Source organism: Thalassophryne amazonica, chromosome 16 (genome assembly GCF_902500255.1).
Source record: "Thalassophryne amazonica chromosome 16, fThaAma1.1, whole genome shotgun sequence".
NCBI lineage: Eukaryota > Metazoa > Chordata > Actinopteri > Batrachoidiformes > Batrachoididae > Thalassophryne > Thalassophryne amazonica.
The window spans coordinates 59,030,660-59,046,415 of NC_047118.1; the positions used below are offsets into that span (position 1 = coordinate 59,030,660).

The 15,756-nt window shown below is 39.4% G+C and overlaps 1 protein-coding gene across 4 annotated transcripts in view; it reads right to left on the bottom strand.

The window, feature by feature from the left end:
• Window positions 1-15,756, bottom strand: part of LOC117528275 (septin-9-like) — a 274,932-nt gene that overhangs the window by 85,495 nt on the left and 173,681 nt on the right. The gene's annotated exons all lie outside the window — the stretch shown is intronic.

The window sequence follows — 15,756 nt, forward strand, 5'->3', positions numbered from 1 at the left end:
TTTGGGACTTGGCGGTTCCAGTATTTCCAGGGTTCGGTGGCAGAGGAGATCTGGGTGGTTCCGGTTCGACTGAGACAGACGTCTCCTACCTTCGAGCCTGCCCACACGACACCAGCGGATTCGACCCCAAATTGTGTTTGTTGTATTACTCACGCTGGTTTCTGTAGTAAATCTTGTTATTTACTCTCTCCATTGTCCGTTCATTGCGCCCCCTGTTGTGGGTCCGTGTTCCTACACTTTCACAACAATTTTTGGGGAAATTATACTTCAAATCAAATTATTAAAACCTCATGGCAGACATTTACTCAGGCAGAATTCATTAAACCAAGACAGCTTTTCAAATGTCACAAAACTGACAGAATTTAGCTTCTATCTAATTTCAAGAATTATAATCTATATTATAATAGTGGCTTGCTTGTGTGTGTGTGTGTGTGTGTGTGTGTGTGTGTGTGTGTGTGTGTGTGTGTGTGTGTCTTTGATCATGCAAAAACCGTGGAGAGCTGACACTTGCCATTTGGCATGCTTCCAGTGGCTTGCAAAAGTATTCAGCCAACTTGGTATTTCACACATTTTAATTTATTTATGCCATTTCAAATATAAAAAGTAAATCAGGCTTTTCAATATAAAACTTTATAAAATTGCCTTCCTTAAACTCAAAGTCAAACCAAATCTCTACAACTTGATATAAATTAAAGGAGGATTTTCTTAAAAAGAAGACCTGAACGTTCAGCTACAATTTATCAGAAGGTACATCTGGGAATGCAAGCCTTGATCTAAGGCTTTGGTGAAAGAGAATCCTTCTCTGCTCCACAACATCATGAAAATTTTGTGTCACCAGTATAACTGGTGACACAAAATGCAAAACACACACTATGCACAATTTCTCCAATCACAGCCATAGAAGCCTGTAACTTCTTCTGGGTTGTCTCACTTCTTCTGGCTTTCCTCACTCTTCTCCTTCTTGCAGTCACCCAGTTATTGAGAACTGTCTACTTCATACAGATTTACCATACTGTTTGTATTTCTTCATAATTGATGTTTGTAAATCTCCTGACTTGTATGAAGAAAACTGGCAATAAAACTGGTTATTTACAGGTATTATACCAAAGGGGCTGATTACTTATGCAACCCATCACCTTGGCTTTTATATTTTTTATTAATTTATATTAGGTTGTAGAGATCTGCTTTGAGTTTGAGTTTAAGAAAATTAATTTTAGAAATTTTCATATTGAGAAGCCTGATTTACTTTTTGTATCTGAAATTACATGAATAAATTAAAACGCATGAAGTATCAAGAGGCCGAATACTTTTGCAAGCCACTATATGCATTTCGGGTCAAGCACAAACGCTGCGAAAAAGGAAAGTTGATAGGACTAATATTTTTGGAGAAATTAGCAAATTCGGCCATCCAATAAACAATGGATGCTGTACTACAATGCACCATGGGCGTTCAGGGTTTTTAGGCTTTAAATGTTGTTATTGTGGTTTATGTTAGTTTAACAGTGTTGTTAGTATTAACTGAATATTTATGTTTTTGTAACTCAATTCATTTAGTCAGTTTAGATGAGTCTCATGTTGCTATTACCATGGGTAGCTTAAGTTACATGTTGGTACCATGTGTGAAATGTTTAGTGGTTTTAATGTCTTCAGCCACTGACTTTGCATGTCAAATTAAAACCATCTGCTTACAGCAGCTGTGCATGCGTGTGTGCTGCTAACTACTTTCTGGACTCACACCACTCCAGCAGGGGGCAGTAAGTCATCCTTATATTAAAAGTGTGAATGATTTTAAGCTCAATGTAAGTACACAATATAATTGGAAATATGTTACAAATACATGGATGACAAGAAAGTGAAACACTTATTTTCATTTTGACCCATTTAAAAATCAAATGAAAAAATAGAAGTAGAAATAAAATAATAATAGTGTATATGATAACAAGAACCTAAACAATTTACAAATGCATTAAGACAGTTTTAACATAAAAAAAAAAAACCTACATAATTACCAGAAATAAAAAGGTTGAGTTCGTCTTCTAAAATTGTCTAGGTCTAAATTTTTAAAAACATTCTGGACTCACACGCCATTCCAACTCATTATACAAGCTTTGCTTAATTTATTACCAAACTTACCACAAAAATGTAAGCTACCTATTTTCTAAACACCACCAATCAAGAGCCCGTGGATCCCCACGGGGAACACGCTATTTGTTTATTTTTGGAACATTCTGCAAAATTACAGCTCATATTAATGAAGGGAATGTGTTTATATGGGGGGAATTCCATGGTGAATATTCTCACTCATCACTCACTCACTCATCTTCAACTGCTTATCTGGGATCGGGTCGCGGGGGCAACAGCTCTAGCAGGGGACCCCAGACTTCCTTTTCCCGTGCCACATTGACCACCTCTGACTGGGGGATCTCGAGGCGTTGTCAGGTCAGTGTGGAGGCATAATCTTTCCAAGTTCTGGGTCTTCTTTGGGGTCTCCTCCCAGATGGACATGCCTGGAACACCTCCCTAGAGAGACACCCAGGAGGTATCCTTACCAGATGCCCGAACCACCTCAGCTGGCTCCTTTCAATGCGAAGGAACAGCAGCAGAGTAGTAGCCTGATTCACTTTGAGTCATTTTGCTGGCAAAGATCAGATGAGCAACACAACTTGCACAATCTCAGTCATTTCAAGTCTAACAAGTGTTGTATTGTCAACAAACCCTATGAAGATCTACATAAAAATTCCCTTGCAAGTTTATCATTGTCTGATTAAATAGTATACAGACTGTCACACTGAGATGACAACAGTCAACAGAATACATAATATTTAACCCACCGAGCTAATCATCGGAAATGAGCCAACTTTAGATGAACGAAAATTGTTTCTTGTATGTTTACTTGCTATTGCAGTAAAAGACAAAAATTATGCTAGTAAAATCTGAAGTCAGAATGTTACTGTTTGAATAAATCCACCCCCACAAAAAAAAAACAAAAAAAAAACAACAAATGCGACTTACCTGTCCAGCAGTTATCTGGCAACACATTCATGGGACATTTGTAGAGATGTAAGTCTCAATTCTTCCCTACACATTCTCTGATCGCCTATGTTTATCAGCTGCCTCCTTTGCATTCTTTCCTCCTCAACTTGGCAGCTTTTTCTTACACTTTCAGTCACTTTAGCAGGTCTACCATATTTAGCTCTCCTCTCCTCCATGTCTATGTCATTTGTGAGGTCTGTTTAAACTTCCTTCCCAGCATCCTCACACAGCTCTGTGGAGGCCCCCCACGTGATCTATGACAAACCTGATGACAAATGTATGTTATGGCATCTGATCGCTAAAATTGTTTTCAGAAAGCGTGAATTTTGATCATATTGGCAATATCATATTATGAATCTCTCATTTTAAATGCTAAGGAATACAATTATAGTGCTGCCAAAGAATTTTTTTTTGTTTTTATAACTTAAAGCTTAAAAAAAACTTAAAGGCTGTGTTCCTTTAAAGATGAAAAGCTATCAATCACCAAACATGAGTATTTAAAGGAAATACCATGACCAAGGACCAGCAGTACTGCTATACCAGTACTTCAGCAGGGCTGAGCGATATGGCATAAAAAAAAGTCACAATTTCCCCATATTGAGTGATAACTGATATTTATCATGAGATGTAGTTCACTAACGTGTGGAGTTTGAAGAGTATCCTCATAATGATTGCAACCTGATTAATCTGGTGGATTCATTGGAGGTCTATACTGGATCGTGGTATTATCGAAGCTGCCAGGTTGTAGACGCTTTGAAATGCATTCTCCTGCAATTTAGATCAAAACATTAAACAATTTTCATCAGACGTTCGTGAGAACCTTTGAGAAAATTTTGTAAAATATAGCAGTCTACTTATTAGCAGAGTTACATGTCAGGGCAATCCAGTAAATATACATCTGTCACCAGCAGGAGACCAATTATATGCACACTGCACAGCAGTAAAATTATCCAAGTTGTAATTAAGAATCTTCATTATTCAAGTGCACTAGTGGAAAAAACATATGCAAAGCTTGATTTTGCGATTAAAAAGTTTACAGCAAGTCATGTTTTTACAGTAATGTTCAGAATTTGAAAAGAGAAATAAAGTCTTAAAGCAGACATCCATCTTAGAATTACAGGCTATGAAATTATAGCACAAAATACTTATTCTGAGATATGGTGCCAATAATAAAGATGCCCATTAACAATAACTGAAAGGGCATATCTCACTCGAGTCAACACCATCTTTTGAAAAATTATTTACCAGATTATAAATCACGACTTTCAACACTTTAACCCTCTGGGGTCCATGGTATAATTGGCCATTTTTGACAACTTTTGGTTTTACTTTTATCTATCTTCAAAAATGGCTTACTTTGCCTTGTTTGGTGTCATTTTTTTTCAGTACAACCTCACCTGTGTGACTTTATAGGTGTTTCTTTCATTCTGACATACTGTATTAACACAATGAACCTAAATTCACACAAAAACATAAAGTCGAAACAGAAAAAAGTTTTTACTGTGAAAACCACCTACATATTTAACAAACCATTGTTTTTACTGTGAAAACCACCTACATATTTAACAAACCATTTTTATAACTTGGAATGTAAATATAAATTGTAAATTTCAAAAACATATATATAAATGTAGCAAACAAAGTTATAATACAACTATTTACACTAAAAAGCAGGAAATGCTTCAGGCATTTTTGTACAACTATTTACAAAACAATAAGATGCCACACAAATTATGTGTGCAACTCATAAAACAATTCCTGTCCAACACAAGACAGAGGGGACACAAGCCTGACCCACAGGAGTGTCACTCCTCCTATTGTCCACCTGGAGTCAGTATTTTCACTTTAGTCTGTCTTTGGTGGCTTTTTCATGGCCATAATGTCCTCATCAACCGACCTACATGGGTTGGTGATGAACCTACGTGGGATGGTGATTTTGACTGGTTTAGGTCATGCATTTTTCCACCAATGATAAAGGAGAAGTCGTGATTTTTTTTTTCCCAGCGAGACACAATTGAACCAGGAAATGAGTCCTATTTGCTGCGTGATTCCTCAAATGCATGCACCAAAAACGCACATAATATTCAGGAAAAAACTTTGCGTAAATTATTAATCATGATTCAAGTTATACTATGCCTATCAACAGAATTTAAAAACTGGTACAGTGGGGCAAAAAAGTATTTAGTCAGTCCCTGATTGTGCAAGTTGTCCCACTTAGAAAGATGAGAGAGGTCTGTAATTTCATCATAGGTACACTTCAACTGTGAGACAAAATTAGAAAAAAAAAAAAAAATCCAGGAAATCACATTGTAGGATTTTTAAAGAATTTATTTGTAAATTATGGTGGAAAATAATATTTGGTCAATAATAAAAGTTCAACTCAATACTTCGTAACATAATCTTTGTTGACAATGACAGAGGTCAAACGCTTCCTGTAAGTCTTCACCAAGTTTGCACACACTGTAACTGGTATTTTGGCCCATTCCTCCACGCAGAGAGCAGTGATGTTTTGGGGAGGTTGCTGGGCAACATGGACTTTCAACTCTCTCCACAAATTTTCTATGGGGTTGAGGTCTGGAGACTGACCAGGCCACTCCAGGACCTTGAAATGCTTTTTACGGAGCCACTCCTTTGTTGCCCGAGCAGTGTGTTTGGGATCACTGTCATGCTGGAAGACCCAGCCACGTTGCATCTTCAATGCTCTCACTGAAGGAAGGAGGTTTTGGCTTAAAATCTCATGATACATGGCCACGTTCTTTCTTCCCTTAACACGGATCAGTCGTCCTGTCCCCTTTGCAGAAAAACAGCCCCAAAGCATGATGTTTCCACCCCCATGCTTCACAGCAGATATGGTGTTCTTGGAATGCAACTCAGCATTCTTCTTCCTCCAAACACGACGAGTTGAGTTTTTACTAAAAAGTACTATTTTGGTTTCATCTGACATGATATTCTCCCAATCCTCTTCTGGATCATCCATATGTTCTCTGGCAAACTTCAGACGGACCTGGACATGTACTGGCTTAAGCAGGGGGACATGTCTGGCACTGCAGGATTTGAGTCCCTCTCTGTGTAGTGTGTAGCCTTTGTTACTTTGGTTCCAGCTCTCTGCAGGTCATTCATCAGGTCCCTTCATGTAGTTCTGGGATTTTTGTTCACCGTTCTCATCATCATTTTGACCCCACAGGATGAGATCTTGCATGGAGCCCCAGATCGAGGGAGATTATCAATGGTCTTGTATGTCTTCCATTTTCTTACAATTACTCCCACAGTTGATTTATTCACACCAACCTGCTTGACTATTGTAGACTCACTCTTCCCAGCCTGGTGCACATGCAAAATTTTCTTCCTGGTGTCCTTCAACAGCTCTTTGGTCTTAGCCATGGCTGAGTTTGGAGTCTGACTGTTTGAGGCTGTGGATAGGTGTCTTTTATACAGATAACGAGTTCTAACAGATGCCATTAATACAGGTAACATGTGGAGGACAGAAGAGTTTCTTAAAGAAGAAGTTACAGGTCTGTGAGAGCCAGAAATCTTGCTTGTTTGTGGGTGACCAAATATTTATTTTCCATCATGGTTTACAATTAAATTCTTTAAAAATCCTACAATGTGATTTTCTGGATTTTTTTTTTCTCATTTTGTCTCTCATAGTTGAAGTGTACCTATGTTGAAAATTACAGACCTCTCTCATCTTTCTAAGTTGGAGAACTTGCACAATCAGGGGCTGACTAAATATTTTTTTACCCCCCCCTATGTAGTTTGAAGTCCACACTTTCAACACACATTCAAACGGAGACTCAGACTGTGGAGTACTGGATGTTAATTCTGCTTAATTTGGTTGTGTGACTTTGACATGGAGACACGTCAGACAGCTCCAGAGGCTTGTGCGGGCCCTGATAAAGCTGACAGAAGTAAAATAAGCCAAATAAATAAGTGCGTCTGAAAAATGCACGACTGATTCACAGCTATATTGCTCCATAATCATGAGTATTTGCTCCCTGTGTCCACCTGTGTCCAGTTACAGTCCACTTCATGACTTACACCAGTATACACAGGGGAATCCAGGTTGCTTTTTGTCTATGCCACTTTGTGACCTATGTAATGGTGTATGCAGAAAAGGAAAATAAATAAATAAATCGCATATGTCTCAAACTTTGAATAATGATTACATACCATGAAAATCAGTGGCGGCTTCTGGTCTGCCAAAGAGGGGATTGTAATTGTTGGCTTACATCATAAAATTTGTCAACTTATTTATATGTAAATTAAAATATGTAAAATGGTCATAACAGTCCCAAGTTGCACAAGCATTTCACAATTTATATCTCTATTACATACAGTATTTTATGGCACAATTACCAAGTGGTTAGTGCGCTTGGTTTCAGTGTGGTAGGTTCCCAGTTCAAACCCCACCTGTGCCACATTTCTCCATGTAATGAGGAGTTGTGTCAGGAAGGGCATCTGGCATAAAACTTGTGCCAGAATCAACATGCAGGTCCACCTTGGGGGCGGGACAAAATCGTGGCTTTATCCAATGACTATCACGTTTCGTGGCAATGAAAAAACCCTTTCCAGGCAGTCCCATTGAAGTGAACGGACGCTCGGCTTCGAGTGGAAAATGGAAAGTGGAAAGTTAACAAAATAGAGTCAATCGATTTGTAATAAGTAGCTGATTCTGAACAAACTCATCTTCAAGATGAATGTGTCCTAATGCATTTGCGGTCAATGAAATGATAAACTGTACATATTTGACCATTTAATTTTTTGACATTTTAGTGGAAGCTGAGCTTCCCTTGCAGTGTTAGAGAAACCACCTCTGATGAAAATGCTGTTGTTGATTTCACTCCTGCCAAATTTGCACACAGAGCCATGTGGAACTATTGTTCCACTGTGTGTGTTGCGTGGGCCGCCCGAAGAGGAGGTACTGCTGGCCAACACCAGAGGGCGCAGTCGCTACCTGGAGCATCCGGAACTCGGATTGACAGCTGTCACTCATCCACTCATCATCCACTCATCATGACGCACCCATAAAAGCCTGGAGAAGACACCACACCCACGCCGAGAAATCGTCGACCCGTACAAGTAGACTCTCAGCCGTCTTCGCAGCTAAGCTTTTGTTGTGATGTTCATTACTTCTGAGCTGGTAGCTGATAATCAGTGACTTTTTGAGTTTGCAGTTTATCCCACTTGTGTCTGAGTCTGAGGGAGTTGGTTGGAGCCGGCTTTCCGCTCTGCACTCCAGCACTCAACAAGTGTATACTTGGTCTGCACGGCAACTCACAGGACTTGTAAAAGCAGGAGGTGGAGGCGTTCTTCTCCTCCCAAAAAGGAGTCAATTGCTGTTTGCTGGGTGTGTTCACTCACACTCACTCTTAACTGTTTCTGTTTCCTGCCAGCAGTACCCGATCTGACAGCTGGAGACGGTGGCCACCTGGGGACTCAGGATTGGCGGCTCCGGGGTGTTCCAGATCCGTTGGCGGTGGAAATCGTGTGGGTTCCGACTCCTCTCTGGACGGGCGTCTCCTATCCTCGAGCCTGCCCACACTACACTAACTTGAGATTGACTGTAGTATTGATTGTATCTGTATTCGTTGTGTACATTTCACAACATTAAATTGTTATTCTTGCATTCCCATTGACCGCTCATTTACGCCCCCTGTTGTGGGTCCGTGTCATCACACTTTTCACAACAGTGTGGCACTGTCATTTGTCCACAGAAAAACAGCATTTCTCAGCCTTCTTTTTGGGGCTCCCAGTAGCTTAGCTTAGCTATCAGTTTAGCTCAGCTTGGCCAATAACAAAAACTGCCGGAAGCTGGTCCGCGTCATGGCTCTATGCGACAGAACTACGTTCTGTCCAACTCTGCGATTACAGATGCGACTTCCTCTGCAAGACTCGCCAGTGTCCCACACATAGCAGCTTAGCTTAGCACGTTGCAACACAGCAGCATAAACCAATTAGTCGTGTCAGAGTGCAGTCTGAGTATTGGGACAGCTGTTCTTCCCAATTCTTATTCGCCCCCATATGTGGCATGAATCCTGTTTTTTTGACATTTTGCCTGATTCGGCTTGGCTCGTGCTCATTCATACTAAGTGTGATGGGGGTCTTATATTTCACTCACAAACCACTGCTGCGCTTTTCTAATGCTGCATCATATTACATAAATGCTTTACCCGACACATTATTCAAATACTTCAGAATAAACACATTTTAACGGGACAGCTTTTCTAGAGCTTTGACTTACTTCAATATCAATTAAAATCTCAGGCCTGTAACCAGCATCTGAAATGGGTGTGTGTGTGTGTGTGTGTGTGTGTGTGTGTGTGTGTGTGTGTGTGTGTGTGTGTGTGTGTGTGTGTGTGTGTGTGTGTGTGTGTGTGTGTTTTTTGTGAAAGTGGACCTTTGTCAGCAGGGGGTTTGGGGGCTGCTCAAGGCTTGAAACAAATGTGACTGTGAAGCTTGTTGAAGTGTGAAAGCCTTCGTGTTCTTAGTGTGTTCTGTTTGTCAATCTACAATATTTGTGCCAAATCCTACTTTCTGAAACACGCAACAAATGCACACTCCATTCACAATTTCATAAGCACACGATTGTATTAGCGCCCCCCCCCCCCCCCCCCCCCCAAAAAAAAAACCTGGTCCTTTTTTGCTCCAGGAGCAAGCATTCAGAAAACCCTTACAAAAGTCAAACATGAAGTTGTGTTGTTCCGTGACATAAACATGAGACGTACAGTAGTGTCATCTGTATAGTTGAGCTTTGTGTTAACGATGCAGAGGAATTACAGAATTTGGCCACTTTAAACTAAAAACTCTGGCTTGTCTGAGATGGGCGATGCAACAAAACACCCCTGTGGTCCAAACAACTTTTATACTTGTCCTGAACAATCAGACAAACCTTAATATTGACCTTTGCATGTGTGTACTTTGTCCTTATTCTAAAGTCCAAAAACTGAAATCAGTCTTGGAAAGTACTCAGCAGTTTTCATCTGAATACTTTAATTTATGCAATGACTACACTACTGAAACAATGAAAAGAATTACAGGGTAATGTTTTCATTTCTCCAGACCAGCTTACACAGACTGCATTACAGCACTTCCTGCCACCGTTTAGTTTTGTTTGCAAAGAACTGAAAGCTTCAGGAATTTAGCTGATAAACACTGAGCCACGGTGATCAGACGGCAGCTGAAAGCAGCTTGAATGCAGGTAGGTCCTCATTTTGTCATTGCTATTTCTTGATTATTATGGCAAACATTTAACGTGATCAGGAAAACATTAACCTCCAGGCATTTTTGTAAGGAATTCTCTTTTTTAAATAAGTGTGATAGAGAAATCTGAGCCACAATTTAGACGAGGATCTGTTTGTAATGCATTATCCACAAACATCCTTCAATGCAGGAGGGAAGATCAAACCTTACTCACATTACATTTCAATACTTAGAATTCAGCATCTGATGAGTTTGTCTCCACCTCATAGCCTCCACACTTTGATTATTAAGATTAATTTGATGGCTAAAAAAATTAAATAAAATAAGATATACTTTGTTTGAACAGAGACTTGACAGAAAATTACCATGTTATAGTTATGTAAAAAATAATAAATAATATAAAATAAATATTTTAATCAGAGAAAAAAAATGCAATGTTAGGGAAATGTTTTTGATCAATTCTAATACTCTAAAAATGCTAACAGATTTCAAGTCTGAGGTGAAAGTAAAGCCTTGCTGAAGTAATTATGCTGCAATAAAACTGCTTGTTGTTCAAGTTTAAAAGTGAATATATTTGACTGCATTTCAACAAGACTCCACTGTAAGATAAATGTACGCCCAGAGACTAAATATCACTCAACACTTACTGATAACAGTTCAATCTAGACCACACAGTTTCTCAGTTCTTTACACACACCAAAGGTTGGTTGTGCAGCTGGTATTTAGCTTTGACAACAAAAACAATGAAACTGAATACCAAAAACAAAAATAGAAAGCATAACAGGTCATGTATAACCTGATTTGTTTTCACAATAAATATATAATATTAAATCTTTAATCTTGAATGTATAAAAAATATTAAAAAAAAATACATTAATAACAAATCCCATTGAAAAGTGCTAAATATATGAAACTGGTTTGGCTCATTTGATTAAAAAAAAAGTAACAATATATTTTTATTTTTGCCAACCCTTAAGGACCGGTGACACATAGCATGACTTGATTCACGCACGAGCACGACGCTTTCAGTGGTCCTTCTGCCTCTGCAGGACCCGGTTTGAGAGCCTCCTGTCCCGATGAGTAGTTAATAAATAATAATCTTCATGGACAACTCGCTTACACATGCACGTAAAGAAAAGAAAAGAAAAACTCCACTGCCTGCTGTGGGGCTGCTGCTCGCTCCAAAAACTCTGTCATAATTGTGTTTAGAAACAAGTCACCATTTGCTTTATTATACATCTGTGTAGTTAATAAATAACATAATCTTCGGACGATTCGCTCGAACATGCACGTGAAAAAGAAAAAAAAAACTCCGCTCCCCCTGCTGTGATACTGCTCGCTCTTCCCCCAAACTTTGTCATAATTGTGAAATAAAGGACAAAAGGGACATACAGCAGTGTTCAGAATAATAGTAGTGCTATGTGACTAAAAAGATGAATCCAGGTTTTGAGTATACAACCCCTGGCAAAAATTATGGAATCACCGGCCTCGGAGGATGTTCATTCAGTTGTTTAATTTTGTAGTAAAAAAGCAGATCACAGACATGACACAAAACTAAAGTCATTTCAAATGGCAACTTTCTGGCTTTAAGAAACACTATAAGAAATCAGGAAAAAAAATTGTGGCAGTCAGTAACGGTTACTTTTTTTAGGCCAAGCAGAGGGAAAAAATATGGAATCACTCAATTCTGAGGAAAAAAATGATGGAATCATGAAAAACAAAATAACGCTCCAACACATCACTAGTATTTTGTTGCACCACCTCTGGCTTTTATAACAGGTTGCAGTCTCTGAGGCATGGACTTAATGAGTGACAAACAGTACTCTTCATCAATCTGGCTCCAACTTTCTCTGATTGCTGTTGCCAGATCAGCTTTGCAGGTTGGAGCCTTGTCATGGACCATTTTCTTCAACTTCCACCAAAGATTTTCAATTGGATTAAGATCCGGACTATTTGCAGGCCATGACATGACCTTATGTGTCTTTTTGCAAGGAATGTTTTCACAGTTTTTGCTCTATGGCAAGATGCATTATCATCTTGAAAAATGATTTCATCATCCCCAAACATCCTTTCAATTGATGGGATAAGAAGTGTCCAAAATATCAACGTGAACTTGTGCATTTATTGATGATGTAATGACGGCCATCTCCCCAGTGCCTTTACCTGACATGCAGCCCCATATCATCAATGACTGTGGAAATTTACATGTTCTCTTCAGGCAGTCATCTTTATAAATCTCATTGGAACGGCACCAAACAAAATTTCCAGCATCATCACCTTGCCCAATGCAGATTCGAGATTCATCACTGAATATGACTTTCATCCAGTCATCCACAGTCCACGACTGCTTTTCCTTAGCCCATTGTAACCTTGTTTTTTTCTGTTTAGGTGTTAATGATGGCTTTCGTTTAGCTTTTCTGTATGTAAATCCCATTTCCTTTAGGCGGTTTCTTACAGTTCGGTCACAGATGTTGACTCCAGTTTCCTCCCATTCGTTCCTCATTTGTTTTGTTGTGCATTTTCGATTTTTGAGACATGTTGCTTTAAGTTTTCTGTCTTGACGCTTTGATGTCTTCCTTGGTCTACCAGTATGTTTGCCTTTAACAACCTTCACATGTTTGTATTTGGTCCAGAGTTTAGACACAGCTGACTGTGAACAACCAACATCTTTTGCAACACTGCGTGATGATTTACCCTCTTTTAAGAGTTTGATAATCCTCTCCTTTGTTTCAATTGACATCTCTCATGTTGGAGCCATGATTCATGTCAGTCCACTTGGTGCAACAGCTCTCCAAGGTGTGATCACTCCTTTTTAGATGCAGACTAACGAGCAGATCTGATTTGATGCAGGTGTTAGTTTTGGGGATGAAAATTTAGAGGGTGATTCCATAATTTATTCTCAGAATTGAGTGATTCCATATTTTGTTCCGTCTGCTTGGTCTAAAAAAGTAACCTTTACTGACTGCCACAATTATTTTTCCTGATTTCTTATAGTGTTTCTTAAAGCCAGAAAGTTGCCATTTGAAATGACTAGTTTTGTGTCATGTCTGTGATCTGCTTTTTTTTCTACAAAATTAAACAAATGAATGAACATCCTCCGAGGCCGGTGATTCCATAATTATTGCCAGGGGTTGTATTTCTTATTGTTACATGGGAAACAAGGTACGAGTAGATTCAGTTGATTCTCACAAATCCAACAAGACCAAGCATTAATGATATGCACACTCTTAAGGCTATGAAATTGGGCTATTAGTAAAAAAAAAAAGTAGAAAAGGTGTTCACAATAATAGTAGCATCTGCTGTTGACGCTACAACTCAAAACTATTATGTTCAAGCTGCTTTTTTAGCAATCCTGTGAATCACTAAACCAGTATTTAGTTGTATAACCACAGTTTTTCATGATTTCTTCACATCTGCGAGGCATTAATTTTGTTGGTTTGGAACCAAGATTTTGCTCATTTACTAGTGTGTTTGGGGTCGTTGTCTTGTTGAAACACCCATTTCATGGGCATGTCCTCTTCAGCATAAGGCAACATGATCTTTTCAAGTATTTTGACATATCCAAACTGATCCATGATACCTGGTATGCGATATATAGGCCCAACACCATAGTAGGAGAAACATGCCCATATCATGATGCTTGCACCACCATGCTTCGCTGTCTTCACTGTGAACTGTGGCTTGAATTCAGAGTTTGGGGTCATCTCACAAGCTGTCTGCAGCCCTTGGACCCAAAAAGAACAATTTTACTCTCATCAGTCCACAAAATATTCCTCTATTTCTCTTTAGGCCAGTTGATGTGTTCTTTGGTAAATTGTAACCTCTTCTGCACATGTCTTTTATTTAACAAAGGGACTTTGCGGGGGATTCTTGCAAATAAATTAGCTTCACACAGGCGTGTTCTAACTGTCACAGCACTTACAGGTAACTCCAGACTGTCTTTGATCATCCTGGAACTGATCAATGGGTGAGCCTTTGCCATTCTGGTTATTCTTCTATCCATTTTGATGGTTGTTTTCCATTTTCTTCCATGCGTCTCTGTTTTTTTTGGTCCATGTTAAAGCATTGGAGATCACTGTAGATGAACAGCCTATAATTTTTCGCACCTGCGTATAAGTTTTCCCCTCTCCAATCAACTTTTTATTCAAACTACGGTGTTCGTCTGAACAATGTCTTGAACGTCCCATTTTCCCTTAGGTTTTCAAAGAGAAAAGCATCTTCAACAGGTGCTGGCTTCATCCTTAAATAGGGGACACCTGATTCACACCTGTTTGTTTCACAAAATTGACAAACTCACTGACTGAATGCCACACTACTATTATTGTGAACACCCCCTTTTCTACTTTTTTTTTTTACTAATAGCCCGATTTCATAGCCTTAAGAGTGTGCATATCATGAATGCTTGGTCTTGTTGGATTTGTGAGAATCTACTGAATCTACTGGTACCTTGTTTCCTATGTAACATTAAGAAATATACTCAAAACCTGGATTAATCTCTTTAGTCACATAGCACTACTATTATTCTGAACACTACTGTAAGTCCTGCTCACAGGTTGGCTACCAGAGACAGGACATGTTCACATCCAACTCAGTCAAACTCCAGACATCTCCACGTCACTACATATTCAGTCCCTGATTGGTCATCGCGGTTCGATAAGACGAAAAAGTTCAGATTTTTCAACTTGGGGAGGAGGGCAACGCGACGTGACGCAACGCAATATCACGCCACAAATGCGCCAATCACTCAAAATCGTTTCACTCACGTCCGTCGCGCTGCTTGGCGCCACAACGCGTCCTTCCATAGGGATTACATGGCAGCCTGTCGCTGCTGTCACTCGCGTCGCGCCCGGTGTGAACGCGGTATTAGGATCATTGATATGCCACGAGGTGGGATCATGCATGGAGCCTCAGTCCGAGGGAGATTGACAGTCATGTTAGCTTCTTCCATTTTCTAATAATTGCTCCAACAGTTGATCTTTTTCACCAAGCTGCTTGTCAATTGCCGCGTAGCCCTTTCCAGCCTTGTGGAGGTCTACAATTTTGTCTCTGCTGTCTTTGGACAGCTCTTTGGTCTTAGTCATGTTAGTAGCTGGCGTCTTACTGATTGTGCGGGGTGGACAGGTGTCTTTATGCAGCTAACGACCTCAAATAGGTGCTTCTAATTTGGAATAATAAGTGGAGTGGAGGTGGACTTTTTAGAGGCGGAATAACAGGTCTTTGAGGGCCAGAATTTTTGCTGATTGGTCGGTGCTGAAATACTTATTTGCAGCAGTAACATAAATTATTTAAAAATCATACATTGTGATTTCCGGGTTTTTTTTTTTTTTTTTGATTATGTCTCTCACAGTGGACATGCACCTAAGACGAAAACTGCAGACCCCTCCATGATTTTTAGGTGGGAGAACTTGCAAAATTGCAGGGTGTTCAAACACTTATTTTCCTCACTGTAAATACGAGGTCTGTGAAGATAATCAATTAGATATCATACAGTATGTTCACATGGGTTCCCTCCAGGTGTTCCAG